The sequence below is a fragment of the Venturia canescens genome, chromosome 4 (genome assembly GCF_019457755.1).
Source record: "Venturia canescens isolate UGA chromosome 4, ASM1945775v1, whole genome shotgun sequence".
NCBI classification, from domain to species: Eukaryota; Metazoa; Arthropoda; class Insecta; order Hymenoptera; family Ichneumonidae; genus Venturia; species Venturia canescens.
In genome coordinates this window covers 21,095,465-21,110,457 of record NC_057424.1, presented here as the reverse complement: position 1 = coordinate 21,110,457, position 14,993 = coordinate 21,095,465, and the positions used below count along the sequence as shown (strand labels likewise).

The 14,993-nt window shown below is 44.7% G+C and overlaps 1 protein-coding gene across 1 annotated transcript in view; it reads left to right on the top strand.

Moving 5' to 3' along the window:
- LOC122408710 (rap guanine nucleotide exchange factor 2-like) overlaps nt 1–14,993 on the top strand; it is a 138,620-nt gene that overhangs the window by 6,605 nt on the left and 117,022 nt on the right. The window contains exon 2 of the mRNA XM_043415677.1: nt 5,509–5,636. The gene's annotated coding sequence lies outside the window, so the exon portion shown is untranslated. The remainder of the gene's footprint in view (nt 1–5,508; nt 5,637–14,993) is intronic.

Sequence of the window (14,993 nt, the reverse complement as noted above, 5' to 3'; positions counted from 1 at the left end):
CCATTGTTTCCAACCTCCTTCGAATTCACAACGATCTGTTTACTTTTCCTCGCGGTTCTCACACTCGCTCAACGGTTGCTCTCCGTTTTCACGGACTTCCCATCATTGTTATTATAATTCGAAAAATTTACGGTTTTCGGTAAGCCGCGCCGGGTTAAAAGCCAGGAACTACGTAAACCGAGAGAGCTCGCTGCGAGCAAGAGAAAAGCGGCGTACTTTTCCTTTACGAGCGCAGATTTGAATCTACGAGGACGGAAGAAACTATATAAGCCTCGTCAACGATTCGAAACAGGCACACGGTGAAGAATAGATTCGAGCCGCGACAGGGAACTCTTCTCCCCCTCCGAGCCCTCGCACTTGGGGGAGGCTCGTTTAGAAAACGATGAAAAAGTATACTGAAGAAGCGAGGTGACCAAACTCAACGGAGGCATATCGAATACAATGGGACTCGACTCATGAAAGCGTAGGCAAGGAGATGGCCGAGGGGGAAGAGCTACCCTCATTTACGTAATGCACACTGAAACAATACCGGTCCAACGTGTTTTCTGTATACAAGCATATCTGTATCGCGCGCACGAGTTTAGTTTGCGCCTCGATGCTCGAGGCGAGCGATATTAACGGCGTCACACGCGCGTCTCATTCATGGAGATTTGCTTCACGACACACCTTTGCAAGTTTGTTATTCAACGAGTTACAGTGATTGGCAGTCGAATTGAGTAACGAAAAATGGTCAAAAATGGTCTGGACGTCGAATGGGGGTTGACGACGCTGAAGTTTCCAACGTTGGAGTCCAACGAAATGAACGAAAAAAATGTCTTTAATTCACCAATTATTTATTTCACGAATCGTTGGTGCAGCTTGAAAAACTACGAATCGCAAATTTGGCAGGGAACAAAATAGGAGAATTACTGGAATTATTGGAGAGTTTTTTTCCATCATTTCGTTGGACTCGAACGTTGGAAACTTCAGCGTCGTGGGGGTTGAATCATTCCGAGTTGCAGAACAAATTATATCGCGGAGGGGTTCAAAGAAATTAATGAAAGAACGAGGGGGAGGGAAAATACTGAAAAAATTCTAAAACTATAAATTTGCATAGTTCTCGTTGATGCTGATGAGGCTGTGAATACGTTGAATCTGAGAGGCTTTCGAATGTTTGTTATCGAATGCAGCATGCGCGAGGAGTCGTCGAGAGATTTGCTTCCCCGTTTTTAATTCACTGCGTCGGAGCGATGGCCAGATGTGAAAGAAGCTGACGACGACTATCGAGGATGTGAATATACGTGAAAAAACTCGGAAGCAGGGAAACTCTCTGTTGCATCCTGCTCGAAAGCCGGCAGACTGTCGAAACAACGCGGGCAACATTATCTCCTTCGTTCGCTCTCATCCAGACTTTTGCATCTTCCGTTCTTTTCTCCTTCGCCCAGACTTTCATTTCGTTGTCAATGCGCTCTCTCGCCTTCTTCCATACACCGCGACTGTGTGCAACCAGACGCGCATCTCTTTTTGTACTTCCCTTTTCCCTTCCATCTTTTCTTCTTCTCTCACTTATGTCGTTCTATTTGTTCTTATTTTTTTCTTTTATTGCCATTGAAAATTCTGTGGCTCGCATCAGTCTCTTACGTTATTTTATCTTGTCTCGCCTCTCGGCTCGGCTTCGCCTTTGGCTCCTCATTTTTTTCACCCCCTTTCAAGACATATTTTTTTCCCCATTGTCAGCCTCATCTTTTCGTCTTTTGCTCTCGCCCCGCGACGACTCTTCACCAATTTTCAGCGACGATTTCTCATCCATTTTCTTTCGAAGTCGTTGAACTCGATTCAGAGTAAATCTCGATCACGACGAGATCGGAGCAACGATTACGAAAAGCCATTTTTTTCAAATTACATTTCACGCGGACCTCCGGAATTGTTTTTAAATCCCATCGTTTTTCTTCATTATCAAATGAAAAGTAATCATCGATTGATCGCAAGAGTGCTCTTCGTTGTCACTGTACCCAGCATAGGATTCAATTGTTGAGTTTTGCCACACGCCGCTGCGTACGGTTATGTTGCGTCGGCGTCGCACGTGCAACGGGCCGGAGACGCTGCAGCAGTACGTATCTGCGTATGCAGACAACTCGCTAATAATTAATACGTTGATAACATTTGCCATGTTTACACGAGGAAACGATCACTAAGTAAATATTATGCTGAGAATTGCAATAAAAATGAGCTTTGTTTGTCGCCAAGTGATGGAACTAGAGAAATTATATTTGTTATGTTTCGGCCCGCGTAAACACAGAATCGAAACTTCGTGTTGTAGAGACGCACTTTAATTATTATTGTAAAAACATGTTTTTTTTTTATGAGAAATAAAAAACAAAGAAAATTGCATCCGATGAGAAAGATTTTATCCTGAAAAGAAGATTGCCCTGATTTTTTATCTCAGTGTTCAGTTTGCTTTGAAATAAAAATTGTCGGGTTCGACTGTCAATAACGATCCCGAAGAATTTTCCGTTGTTCCTCCTCCCCCCCCCCCCCCCCCATGACTTTCGTCGGGGATTTTCGGGCGTATAATTCTCTCAGGTGTATACGTACATTTAGTGCGGTTACGTGCAAAAGGACACTGTTTTACTGCGGCGAGACGAAGCACACACGCCACTCTCGAAGAGATCTCGAGGGACTTTGTGTACCGGCGGTGCACGATCGATAATATGGTGCAACGTCCGCGAACCTCGCGAATCGAGTTTCGAACACGGAAAGACTACTTCCTATTCCCCATGGGGCACATAGAAACTCTTGTTCCCTGCTCTGCGCCTCTCTCTCTCTCTCTCTCTCTCTCTCTCACGTTTTTTCATTGCTCGTTTGTACGCAAACTCTCGTAACAAAGATCTGTTTCGTGCTATCGAAACTGCATCGGTTGAGCGCGAAGCTTTTTTTTCACTCGTCAATTTTCTCCCTTTCGAATTGCCATTGTTTCGCACTGCTTCGTTTTCGGGTACGAACTAAAAAGGCAACTTCTGTTTCCAGTGCCGCGAGACCGACATGAATTTTGGACAGTGTGAAAACAAACGGACAACCGCGGAGCAACGTCGTAATATTTCACGACACCATTGTTACGTGTTGCTTTAACGTATGCACATGCACGGTAGAATGATTCATTCTTTCAATGCTTTTTTCGACCCGGCCAACTCTTGGAATAAAATTCAAAGTTGTTTTTCCGAGTTACCGTGTAACCCGAGGTTCGAAATAATGTAGATTTACTCCAGTTGCTCGATCTCTGCGACGCGCTCCACAATCAACGGTTACAAAATTTTCCTCGTTTTTAGCACCGCAAAATATTCATCTCGGAATATAAAGATAAGAATTAATTTGCAGGGGAATTCTGCGAACTCGAATGCATACGGAATCGAATTTGGAACATAAGCTTGCGCGATAAAATGCACGAAGAATATACTCGGGTTTGCAAATTTGACTGAATTAATTTTACATTTTTTATGATTCAAAATGATTTTAGGGCGCTGAAGTTTGCAACGTTGGAGTCCAACGAAATGGACGAAAACATTTGTAATTCACTCGATTTTTTTATTTCACGAAGTCACGGTGCAGCTTGAAAAACTAAGAATTGCTAATTCGGTAGGGAACGAATTTTTAGATTATTTCGTTGGACTCCAACTTTTAAAACTTCAGCGTCATATCATTTTCAATTTTGGTTAACAAACTTTCATGCCTTCGTGAACTTCACATACAAATGAACTGAAAAAAAAAATGTTCACGTGCACACACACACACACACACACAACAACGAGTCCGATCTCAATCGTCTAAGTGAAAAAGGGAGAAAGAGAGGGAGATTGTTTTGAGATACGGAGGCTAATCTTGAGGGAAAATCTTGGATGAAGAAAAGTGAGTGGTGCGCGCGAGGCTCGTTTTGTGCAGTTATACACACATAAAACGGACGGATGTTCGTCACACCCCGAGCTCGTCAAATCGTGATTCGTTTCTTCATTTTTCGCTGCTCTCCCTCCTTATTTTTTTCTCTTTATCCGCGTTCCTTTTATTCGCATTTCCGTCATACCCTCCTCGTGCTATTCCGCGTCTTCGTTTATGCCTTTTTGTTATGGTTGATGTGCTTACACGATGACTAGAGCTGCGCATACCGCAAGAGCCAGCGATGAGCTCACGTTTACCTGTGCCACGATGCTTATCGCCTTTTCTTACTCGCCCTTCCCTCTTTTTCTTTGATTGCTATATACTTAATGAAAAAAGGAAAGAATGCAGACAATGTGACACTAAAAAAAAATCGGTGTTAAAGTTTACTTTGTGTTGGAATACAAAGAAAAGTATTTTTCTTTCTTTCCAATTAGAAGCCCAGAAAGCAAAACTCTCAAATAACTTTCGTAATTGTAATGTTAAAGTTACAAGTTTCTGGAAAGTTTGAAGTTTCATTGTCCCCAGCGAAACGAGAACTCATCATTCGAGCTGATTTTGCTATTTGAATCTATAAAACATGAAAAGAATGAAAAAAAGGCAATCGATTCATCAAAATCGGCGCAGACGAAACATTCGTGACTAAAAGAGTTGAGTCACAATTTATATAATGACTCTTTGGATCCACATCTAACAATGTCGTGGTAGTGTAATGGGCAGCGTACGTAATTAGAAACATGTAGGTAAGATCGATCCAAATTCCTATGTAGGTAGGAATTTTTCTTTGATTAAAAGGTTCTTAAGGTACCAGAAACTGTGACGACCATCACGACGGGTAGTAAAAAATAATTTTGCAATTGACAAAATAATATTTTTTTCGTCGTATTTTTAGCTACTTCAATAACAAAAATATAAAATATCGATTTGGTAATTAAAGTTAAGCGCGCATGTATACTAAATTTAATATATACAACAGTACATTAATATTAGCAAATGGATTTTAATGTTAATATATACATGAAGTTCCATCGCACGTGCATTAATTTTCATGAACACACTGAGAAAAAAAAATGATTGATTCAATAGAAATTGATGTTATTGGAAGGAATAAGAGTTTTCTTCATTCAACTGCAGCAGTGTTTTCGGAGAGAATGAATCTGTAATTTGATCTAAAAGAATTTTACGATGTTGAAATTTGCAACGTTCGAGTCCAACGAAATTAACGAAAATAAAGTTTGTAATTTATCAATGTTTTTTTTTTTTCACGAATCATTGAATGTAGAGTGAAAAATTACGCATTGCAAATTAGGCAGGTATCAGAATTTAAGAATTACTGGAATTGTTGGAAAGTTTTTTCACGTTCTTTCGTTGCGACTCGAACGTTGCAAACTTCAGTGTTATACAATTTTGGTCATTCAATCATTTTTAACCTTGGGATGATCATATATGTCATTGGCACTCCGTAATGTTTTATGGGCTACAATTTTACTGGCACATAGCCAGTTTTGGATTTCAAAAATCGTATCTGAAATTTCATACAACGTGTCCGCGTAAAAACTTCCTAAGCGTGTGTATGAATTTTAATAAAAAAATTTTTTACAGTGTGACCGTCGTCGTCAGGACTGAAAGGCTGCTCCATTGTTCAACAATTTCGGGAGGAGTTGAGCTTGAAAATCAGTCAGTTGGCCCCGTTATCAGAGAAGATAATATCTCCGGCACCTCTTTCTCAGGTGTGTTTTGACGTACAAGTTTGTTGAATTTTCTTATTTCCCTTTGTCTCTCTATCGCATTTACGTGGACGATTTCCCAACTGTTCGAAATCACGCTGGATTACGTTTTTTGTTTAAACGCACACATGCGTCGAGGCCTCGCGGTTGAAATACGACGATAACTGCCCGTGTAATCCATGCGCAGAGTTGATTAAAGAAAATGACGCCAATCACGTATTCAGTTTCGTGGAAAATGCTAATTAAGGCTAATGCCTTTTTCTTCCGTTTTTTAACGAGTTGCGTGATTGTACGCGAGTCTTCCAAACGCCAAGGCCGCAATTCGTCGAGGTCTTTTCTCTTTTCTTTCATTCTCATAAACAATTTTTCTGATTAATCAGACAGAAACGAAAGCATGAGAAACAAAAAAATCGTCGAGAGATGATCCTCCGAGCAGCAGCTTCTTCACGAATTTTACCATCACTTTTTTGAACCTCCATTTATTCAGCTGCTTCATTTCGTCCTATTTATTTAACGATCATCCATAAGCTTTTGTTTCGTACACCTCGGCCCGAATGTCCGAGAAAAAGATCCTCTCCTCCGACTTCCGGTCGACTCTCTGTGTATATACATGGCCTCGGATATCTCTTCCTGTCTCCTGTGCCTCCTGCATGTTATTATACGCTTCATGTTGCTGGTATGCAGGAGACGCTCTCAGGAGGAGGGTGCCGGAGCAGCCATTAGCCGGACACATTTTCAACACGAAATACCAGTCCGCCTCCAAATCCAGTGAATTCACATTTTTCCGTATATGTTTGTTTCCACATACATTTTTATCGGTTCCGTGTCTTACTTTATGTTAATGCAGAGATTTTTGTTTTTTAGCACGTGTACAGATTCGTTCTGAAAAATATTGTGAAGGGGGTTTGGAATGTTGAGTTTTTGGTTTAATTTTAATCCAATTCTTTGAAACCGCTTTTAAAAAAGGATAGAAATTGATTTTTTTGGGGTTTCGATCAATTACGGGGGAAATGACAGCACTTTCGAGTACAAAAAGGGAGAAAAATCGATTTCCATTTTGTATGTGGAATGAGCACGTTTTTATGAAGCTGAAGTTTGCAGCGTTAGAGTCCAACGAAGAAATGATGTAAAAAAACTCTCGAATTATTCCACTAATTCTCCAATTTCGTTTCCTGCCGAATTTGCAATTGTTAGTTTTTCGATCCACATCGATGCTTCGTGAAATAAAAAATTGGTCAATTACAAATGTTTTTTTCCTTCATTTCGTTGGACTCGAACGTTGCAAACTTGAGCGTCGTCTCGTTTTTATGTATCCAGCTTCGACGAGAAATCACTTCGTTTAACTGCGACGTTCGGTGTCACGATATTTCAAACCATGAAAAAAAATGATTCTGGAAGAAATGATCGTCGCGGAAGTAGAATTGTTTCGAAGCTTGAATGTCGGCAAAGTCGCGAACGAAGCCGCGAGTATATGTGTATATAGATAATAATCTTACTAAAGTTCCCTATCTGCGTGCGCCCTTTTATTCAATAATCGGAGCGCAGAGTGCTCTTCAAAATGTAGCGTCACATACACGAACGGAGTTAAACATACGGAGATGCGTACGTGTTGGAAAAGGTACTGAAACTTGTGACTCGGAATCGACGCGCTTCCGCTTCCGTCATCGAAGTACCTCGCGGGGAGGCGCGGGAGCAGGGGTTAGCGCGGCGAGGGGGTTCGTTGCGGCGTAAGAGTGTGACGTTGAAACTCGAAAGGGCTCGGAACGCGTCAATTTTCGTGCAATTTCACGCCAATTTCCGGAATGCCGAATATCAAGCCGGCTCGTTGCTCCCGTCGACGATACGAAACTCGACGACTTTATTTCCTTCTCGTTTCTTTGAATAAACACACTCGAGGCTAGCGTGCGGATATAAAAATGTAAGAATTTTCGTTTATTCCGACCGATTCGAAGTTACGCTCAGAGAATCGAAGAAATTTATAGGAAGCGTTAAATAAAAACGGAAATACGCACGCATACCTCGAAAAGTTCGCGACACGCTGGGGTGATTTTCTTGGTTAAACGGCGCAGGGGAAGTTGCTGGGAGGAAATACCTCGTCCCCCCCTTTTCAAACGCTGCGAGCAACGGCGAAATTGAAAAGTCCTCGTTGCCACTTGAATTCTATCGAATAAAGTGATTAAAATGTGTATACGGATGACGCTTGCCTGTGTGCGTGCACATCCGAGCGAGAACCCTCGAGACGGGCCTTTCGACGACGTGGTAAAAGGCAAAAAGAGACGTGAAAAATGCCGGGTTCGACGTCGAAATGTATAGGACTTTGGCAGCACCCTGGCGAAAGTTATCTTACGAAAAAGAGCTGACTCCGTGATTGAAGTTAGGAAAGTCAAGGCCCCGGGAGCTCGTAACGACAAGTTTCGTCAAGGAGCCCGAGAGGAATTGTCTTGGAACAGTTTTTATGCTGCATAAGCTTTCTCGGTGACCCATTAAAAGTTCATTAGAGAATTATCCTTCGAAAACAGCTCCTAACAGAGTTCATTATTGAGGTTCTTCGACTTTGGGCAAGTTTTTTATCCGCTGGTCAATATTCAGGTCTCGCGACTCGGTCGCGCACTCGCTCCCTTACCTCGCGACATCACTTTTGTGAGGGTTCCAGAAATGAGGTGCATTTGACGTTTTCAGAATCTCCAACTCCATGATTGATGGTCAAACAGAAGAAACGAGCTCAGTATAATCAGCAATATGTCAAGAGAGAGATGAGAGAGAGAGAAAAAAAATAAAAATCGAGCGTTCCCATGCTCGAAGGTGACTGCGCGTTCGGTCTAACGAATTTGGCGTTCGTCTATCGTCTGATCCTCGCCTAATTACATTAACCCTCTTTCGCGCTGGCACAGACACCTGTATATATAAATATGCATTGGCCCGTTGACTCCCATCGACATACTTCGGGCTGGAGGGTTCCAGCTCCGTCCTTTGGCTCTCCCCGTTCATTTGACAGCCTCTCTTAGAAGAGCTGGTGAATCTCGCAGCTTTTCCCTCGCTCTTCAGTAATCATCGGCGAGCACGAGAGCATCGCCCCTGTGGACTTTCTACTCCCTCGTGAGCACAATGACACGAGCACCTGCACGCGTACGGTGCGAGATTTTAGAACGTGAGGAAATATTCTCACGTACCGAATATCGAAGAGTCGATTATTACGCTCGAGACCCCTCCCCTCTCCCTCTCGCGCTCCGACTCTCTTGCACACCAAATATTTCTGTATAACCTCCAAGTATTTAATATGTGCACCGCTCGTTGTGTGCGGACCGTGCCTCGGTACGTCTCCCATATTGAATTTTCTACTTCTATATACCCACCTTAAGTACTCGCTATATTTAGTTTATGGATTGTCCGGAGACTCGTCTCGAAACGGCGAAAGCCTCGGACAAAGGGGAGCCGGAAGTGGTAAACGTCTTTGAACTCATCACTAATTTACGCGGCGGCATTTCGTCGTACGCGATCTAAAATTTTCTATGATCGTATCACAAATATAGCGGAGCAGAATGTGGGCTGAACTTTGTCCAATGAAAAACATATTTCAACATTTTTCATTCGGTTACGATGTTCCAATGAAATTTTCCTCTGATATAAGCCCATCGCGATTCTCAATATAACACGAGAATGGCACGCAGCATACGAATATTGCAGGTGGTACGCAGTTATTGCTCGGCCCTCGTGTCTGTACTTGCTCGTATCCACCCACGAGGGTCTCGAGAAAAAAACATTTTGCGGCAACGAGACTCTCTCTTTCTCCGCGGCATTCGAGGGCGTCGATTGTCTCACTTTCCTCTCGAATGAGACGATCGATCGAGACTAGACGAGACGACGAGGGAAAAACTCGAAACGAGTCAGACTAACTGACAAATAGTTATACCCAGTGGATATACGAGCAATAGCGACGTGCATACGTAGAGGGCTCGTGAAACACGTACACGATCCACAGGAGGCTTTTGTTCGGGTACGACCATGCCTGCGCGACCCTTAAAACCCCGAGACTTTTTGTTTCGTTCTTCATTGCGTGGACGGCATGGGTTCGTCGGTGCAGTACAAAATACGAAATATCGATGATGTCTCCTGGTCGTTGTTTTGTCGCGCGCCCGCGCGACTTCTTTCCTCATCGAGATACGCGTTTGAATAACCGTTGACATCCCCAGAGCAGGAGTCTGATCGATAAGTTGTATTCGCGCTTCCCTCCGCTTTTTAATCTCGGACTTTTCTAAAAACCTCATCATTTTTGTCTCATCGAGCTTTGCCTCGAGTTCACGGGAGAAGATAATTGAAAAGAGTAATTAAGAAATAAGACTCGCGCCCTCCACTGGGGCAGAAAATAAGGCAGGGGCGTCTCATTCGCCCGAAGACTTGCCGGCGTTCCGGTTGAACGAAACACTCACCGCGCGCGTCTCCCTCTTCTCAAAAACTACGTTTACCGGAAGCTTCCCCATCCGCATTGTCGAGCTGGCACACGAGTTACACTTGCCGTTGCAATTAACTCGAAGACCAAGTCGGCCGGTCTCTCGCCAACGGATCGGGCCACCTGGTGCATTCGATCGTCGTCTTAATTTTTATTCGCGTGCGTTGCAGGTGCGCCAAGGGCTGCCGCGTGGCTTCCGTACAGGTTGAAACTCTGCACCGCAGCTTTATTCATAATTCGCGTCATTAGCCGATGTCGTAATTCTTCGTAATTTTCCACCACTTGCAACGGAATCATTGCAGCCGGAGCATACAAAAATACTAAAAAAGTTTCACACTTCGGCAGAGTTTCAGAAAACTGAAAAATCCTTTCGATTTTTAGCTGATGTCTCGAACCAACAGTTTGGAAAATCTTGTGCGAACGTGAACCTCGAAGAAAAATAAAATGAAACAAGTCAAGAGGAGTTCAAAGAATGCTGATGCAGAGCGAAGGGGTTACGACTGCACGACGTCGCGTTCAGGGTTGTTTCCAGAACAGAAGCCGTACACCATATGGCCACAGTCCCTGTGCGTCGCTTTCTCAGTGTGTACGCGCGTGTGCGTGCATACGTGAGCGTGCTCGAGCACATGCATCAGCATCGAAAGCCATGCGTTTTTGCTATACGTTTTACCAGCACTTTCCCCATGTACCCGGGCATATACGAGCTGTATGTCTGTATATATATTCGCATGGAATGAGCTTCTATAGGATACGTAGGTAGTTGAAATGAGAGCCCAAGTGCGCGAAGCTTTACTCGTGCCTCACTTCGATTATACAGATGTTATATCGATTACCAGGGACTCGACTCCCGCCTCGGATATACACACACACACACGAGCGAACCAACTTGCTCCGCCACCACGCCGAGTCGTCCTTTTTTTATTTCAGCACTCGCTATACTCACTCGTGGTTTCTTTCATTACTATTTCTCCATCGGTTGCCGTAGATCATCCCCAATTACGGGTACTTCGATCGTTTTCAATGAAAACGAAGGCTTTGAGGGAGAAATCCCGCCCGCTTGATTCGTAGGTAAACAACGTCTCATTTAGTACACCCACTCGTTAGTATTTTTAACGAAATACACACCGTCGTCTCACTGTACGGAATTATTCAACTCGATGCAGCTCCCTTTCATAGAAACCCATCATCGCGGAATATCTCACGACCCGGTTGAGTAACAAAAGGAAGGAAGGAAAAAACACTCGTGGCAATCTCAGCCAGTCAGCGAATTCGGGCATACGTGCAATCCGACTGCTGAAATTGGCAAGTGGCTGAGTGGAAACGCGACTTCCTCCTCTCCGTGTCTCGGGCTCCCGGTGAAAAGAGCGTGGAAGCCGCGCGAGGATCTCTCTGCGGTTCTGGTTCGACGTCGCGCTTTGTGTATCGACGCATGCACACGCTTTTTTCTTCGCCCGTATTCAAGTGCTTCTCGCACTGTTATGTACGCAGCGAGTCCCAAAGCTCGGGTTCGAGGTTCGAAGATCCGCGAACCGATCCTCAGAGCAATTTTCAAAGAGTCGATTGGCTCCCGAAGTTACACGACGATTTGTTTGGCCGTCTGTAAACTCGCGTTCAAATTTAATCTCGCGCAGTATTTTCCGCGCGGTATTCGTTTACGCGCATCAACGTATCCACGCTCGAGCAAGGTTCACCAACGGAGACGACTTGTTTGCCGAAGCATGCGATGCAGGGCGGATCCTCCAGGGACCTTACTCACACTCGTACTATTTAAATAGTAAACACATGGCGAAACCCATGTGCGTGAACATGGAAGAACGATCGAGGAGAAGCGCGCGCGACTGTACGAGTGTGGAATGCGTACAACGAGGCGAAGCCAGCAGCGATAATAATACGATGAGAACTATCCCACGCGCCGCCCGGTAGAAAGAGGCCTCGTTCGCTTTAGGTGGAGCAAAGAGCTCGCGCGACCACGCAAGCGAAAACAGTAACACACGTGCCTAAGTACGGATCGAAAATCTAACTGAGCGAGGCCGAAAGACGGCGCGTTAAATCAGCAGGAGATCACAGGCAACCAGGAACTCAACCATGCTCGATGCATTTCCTCCGCGAACTCTTATTTTATAAATGTGAATACGAAACTCGCAACTCCGAAACTTTGCACTCATTTTTTGTCCGCCGATCCCACTCGAGTCTCTTGTACCGGTTCCTGCATCATTAGCATCCCTTTGAAATCTTCAGACCCGCTTGCCAGCCCGAAGTGGAATTGGCGGAGCTTCGGCTCCGGGCCACACTTGTGGCGTGTTCGGCAAAAGTTGAAAGACTCCCGAGAAAAGGAGCGCGATGAGGAAGTTTGCCGCTCAGGCTTCAGCGGAGCCACAATGTGCTTTCGATGAAGACTTCGTATCGGCTGGGCTAATCTCAGCTCTCGGAGCTACTGCTCCACGTTTCTCATCGAAACTCTAACTCCCCCCTCGAATTTAGGAGGAAAGTGACTCCTGCTAAAAATGTCAAAGTTAATAACGATCTCTGCTGCTATCAGCGTTCCAGAACAATACTACGTTGGCCCAAAATACAACTGTTAATTAGGTCACGTGGCTCGTTTGGACGAGCCAATTGTCACGTTCTGCTTCCCTCGAAGCAATCCAAACCACCAGCTTCGTTCAGTCGTGATGTGAGATTAGTTGCAGGCTCCTGCATATGGCGTAACTTGTTAATTAAACTCTCTCGAAAGTTCATCAATATTTCGTTACCAAAGGAATAACGCCCACGAAATAATCAGCCCAAGAAATCGGGCCGCTCTTCTTTGCATAGTGAAAACCATTCGACGAGTGACTCATCAACTAATCGTCTGAATCATTTGTAAACACGAGAAGGCGCTAAGCAGACTTTTACAGTCCTACACCTGTGGCCGTTTCACACTGTTACCGCATCACCTCCCGTCCTCCGTCACTCAATTTATCTTGGGAAAAAAACTGGCACTCCCGATGGCGATGCTCGCAATAATAACAAGAGAAAGAAGTAACGCGTGGTTTTGAAAGCATGTGTGCTCCATTGTGCGCACACTTACGTCTCCTCGTGGAGCACACTTCTCAATGTTTATACGCTCCACAAGGAAGACTGAGGCAAATGTATAACACGGAGATTACACATGACGAGGGAAAATCCAGGCAGTGCTTTATATATTTATGTGCTTCATGATGCTCCATGGTGTAGCCTTTTACCTGTGATGTTCCTTTAGTGGGTTACTGCTTTTACGGCAGTACGTCGCGGCACAACTTTGTTGTACGTATGCGAATAATATCCCACATTTAACTCCGAAGGAAAGGAAAGTCTGTGTTTCTCTTTCATTCTTCTTTCACCATTTTTTTTTCACGGTTTATTCCCCGGCCTGAGATCGACCCGGATCACGAATTTCCGCGCGCATCTCCGCACGCTCCTGCGGAGATGCCCAATTTTTCCACGATATTTGGCACACTTGCCCTGTTCCCCTGGGAACAATACAGTTTTAAGAGCGTCACTGCGTCAACTTTGAGGTTTCGTAGAAAATCCTTTGCTTCTGTTTTTTTCAATAGTCAGTGTCCTTGTCCACACTGACGCAGCAAAAATCTCCCGGCAATAAACCGCTTTATGCGCAATGCGAATCCTAGCGATTCGGTAATGAGTTTCGAAAACGAAAGAATCTTCTCGAGAACTTGATAACGCAGGTCGAAATTCGCGTGAAATATTGCGGAACGCTCGTCCTAATGTGCAGTTTTCTTAAAACAATGACGACGAGAAATGACGGTCCCCCTGCGCGCGGAAGAGCGCGATTCTGACGCTATATCCGCGTTTTATCTTTAACTGACTTTCTCTTGGAAAGTTTTGGGAAAACTCTTTATTGGCGTCTCCCAGATATTTTTTGCCTCGGCTAGTCCGAGCGAGTCATCACTCCAGAATAAAGTTTGATTTATGAGTAGAAAGATCGCATTTGTAAAATCGATTCATGTCAGGTGGTTAGAAATTCGCGCTAGAATATTCAGAACTGGCACGACCTTCCGAGTTGTTATTGCCTGAAATCGAGGTTACGTCACTATGCGCCATGATGCTGCTCGACGTTTTCGTGCGATGCAGGCCGGGGGTAAGAACGGGTGTGGAAATAACGGCTCGGAGACTGCGACATACTCGTCGAGTCTGCTGCTCCCAAGCAAGCCGAAAGGCTCCGAAAGCCAATCGCGGAAGCGCTGCGAACGCGCCCTTCTGCTTTCTCGTGCGCGCTTCTTTCGCGAAGTTATGAAACTGTTGAGGAGACCAAATACCGAAGTGGCGTGCTTTCAAAGCCGAGGAACGAAGTACCTGTCGCCCTCGGATCTTCACAATGGCTTGGAGCTAAAAGGGCCTCGAGATTCCAGAGCGAGCGGAAGTTGGGCAAGGTAAGGGAAAGGGGCCGCCAGTTCTCTTCTTGTTTTTCACCTTTCACAATCTTCAACCAATTCCCAGTTCACGGGATAATCAAGCTGCGGATAAAATAATAATTACACGACGTCGCTAATCATCAGTCGAGCGAATGCTCACAAATTTTCACCTCGAATTGGGTCACGCGCTTTAGAAAAACCTTTTTTCGCCCCCCGTACAATGGCCTCTTCCCAAGCGAGTTTTTATACGAAATTGGAGCGAAAACGTCCCCGATGGTCATTCAGAGACCAATTTTCCAAAGTTTCGCCTCATTTCGCCCTGATGAGAGAGCAGCCGGCCCACTGTGTAAGGCGATGATTCCCCTTTGAGACCCCCAGCGACAACGTCCTTTCCGCGGTGATAGCCTCTCAGCGAAAGTAGGTGACGGGTATTCGGGGTTGATGGATTATTAATGTTTCACGACGCATTTGCGATGAATACGACTGTGGGAGAGTCTGCGTCTATCAAGATACTGGATTAAC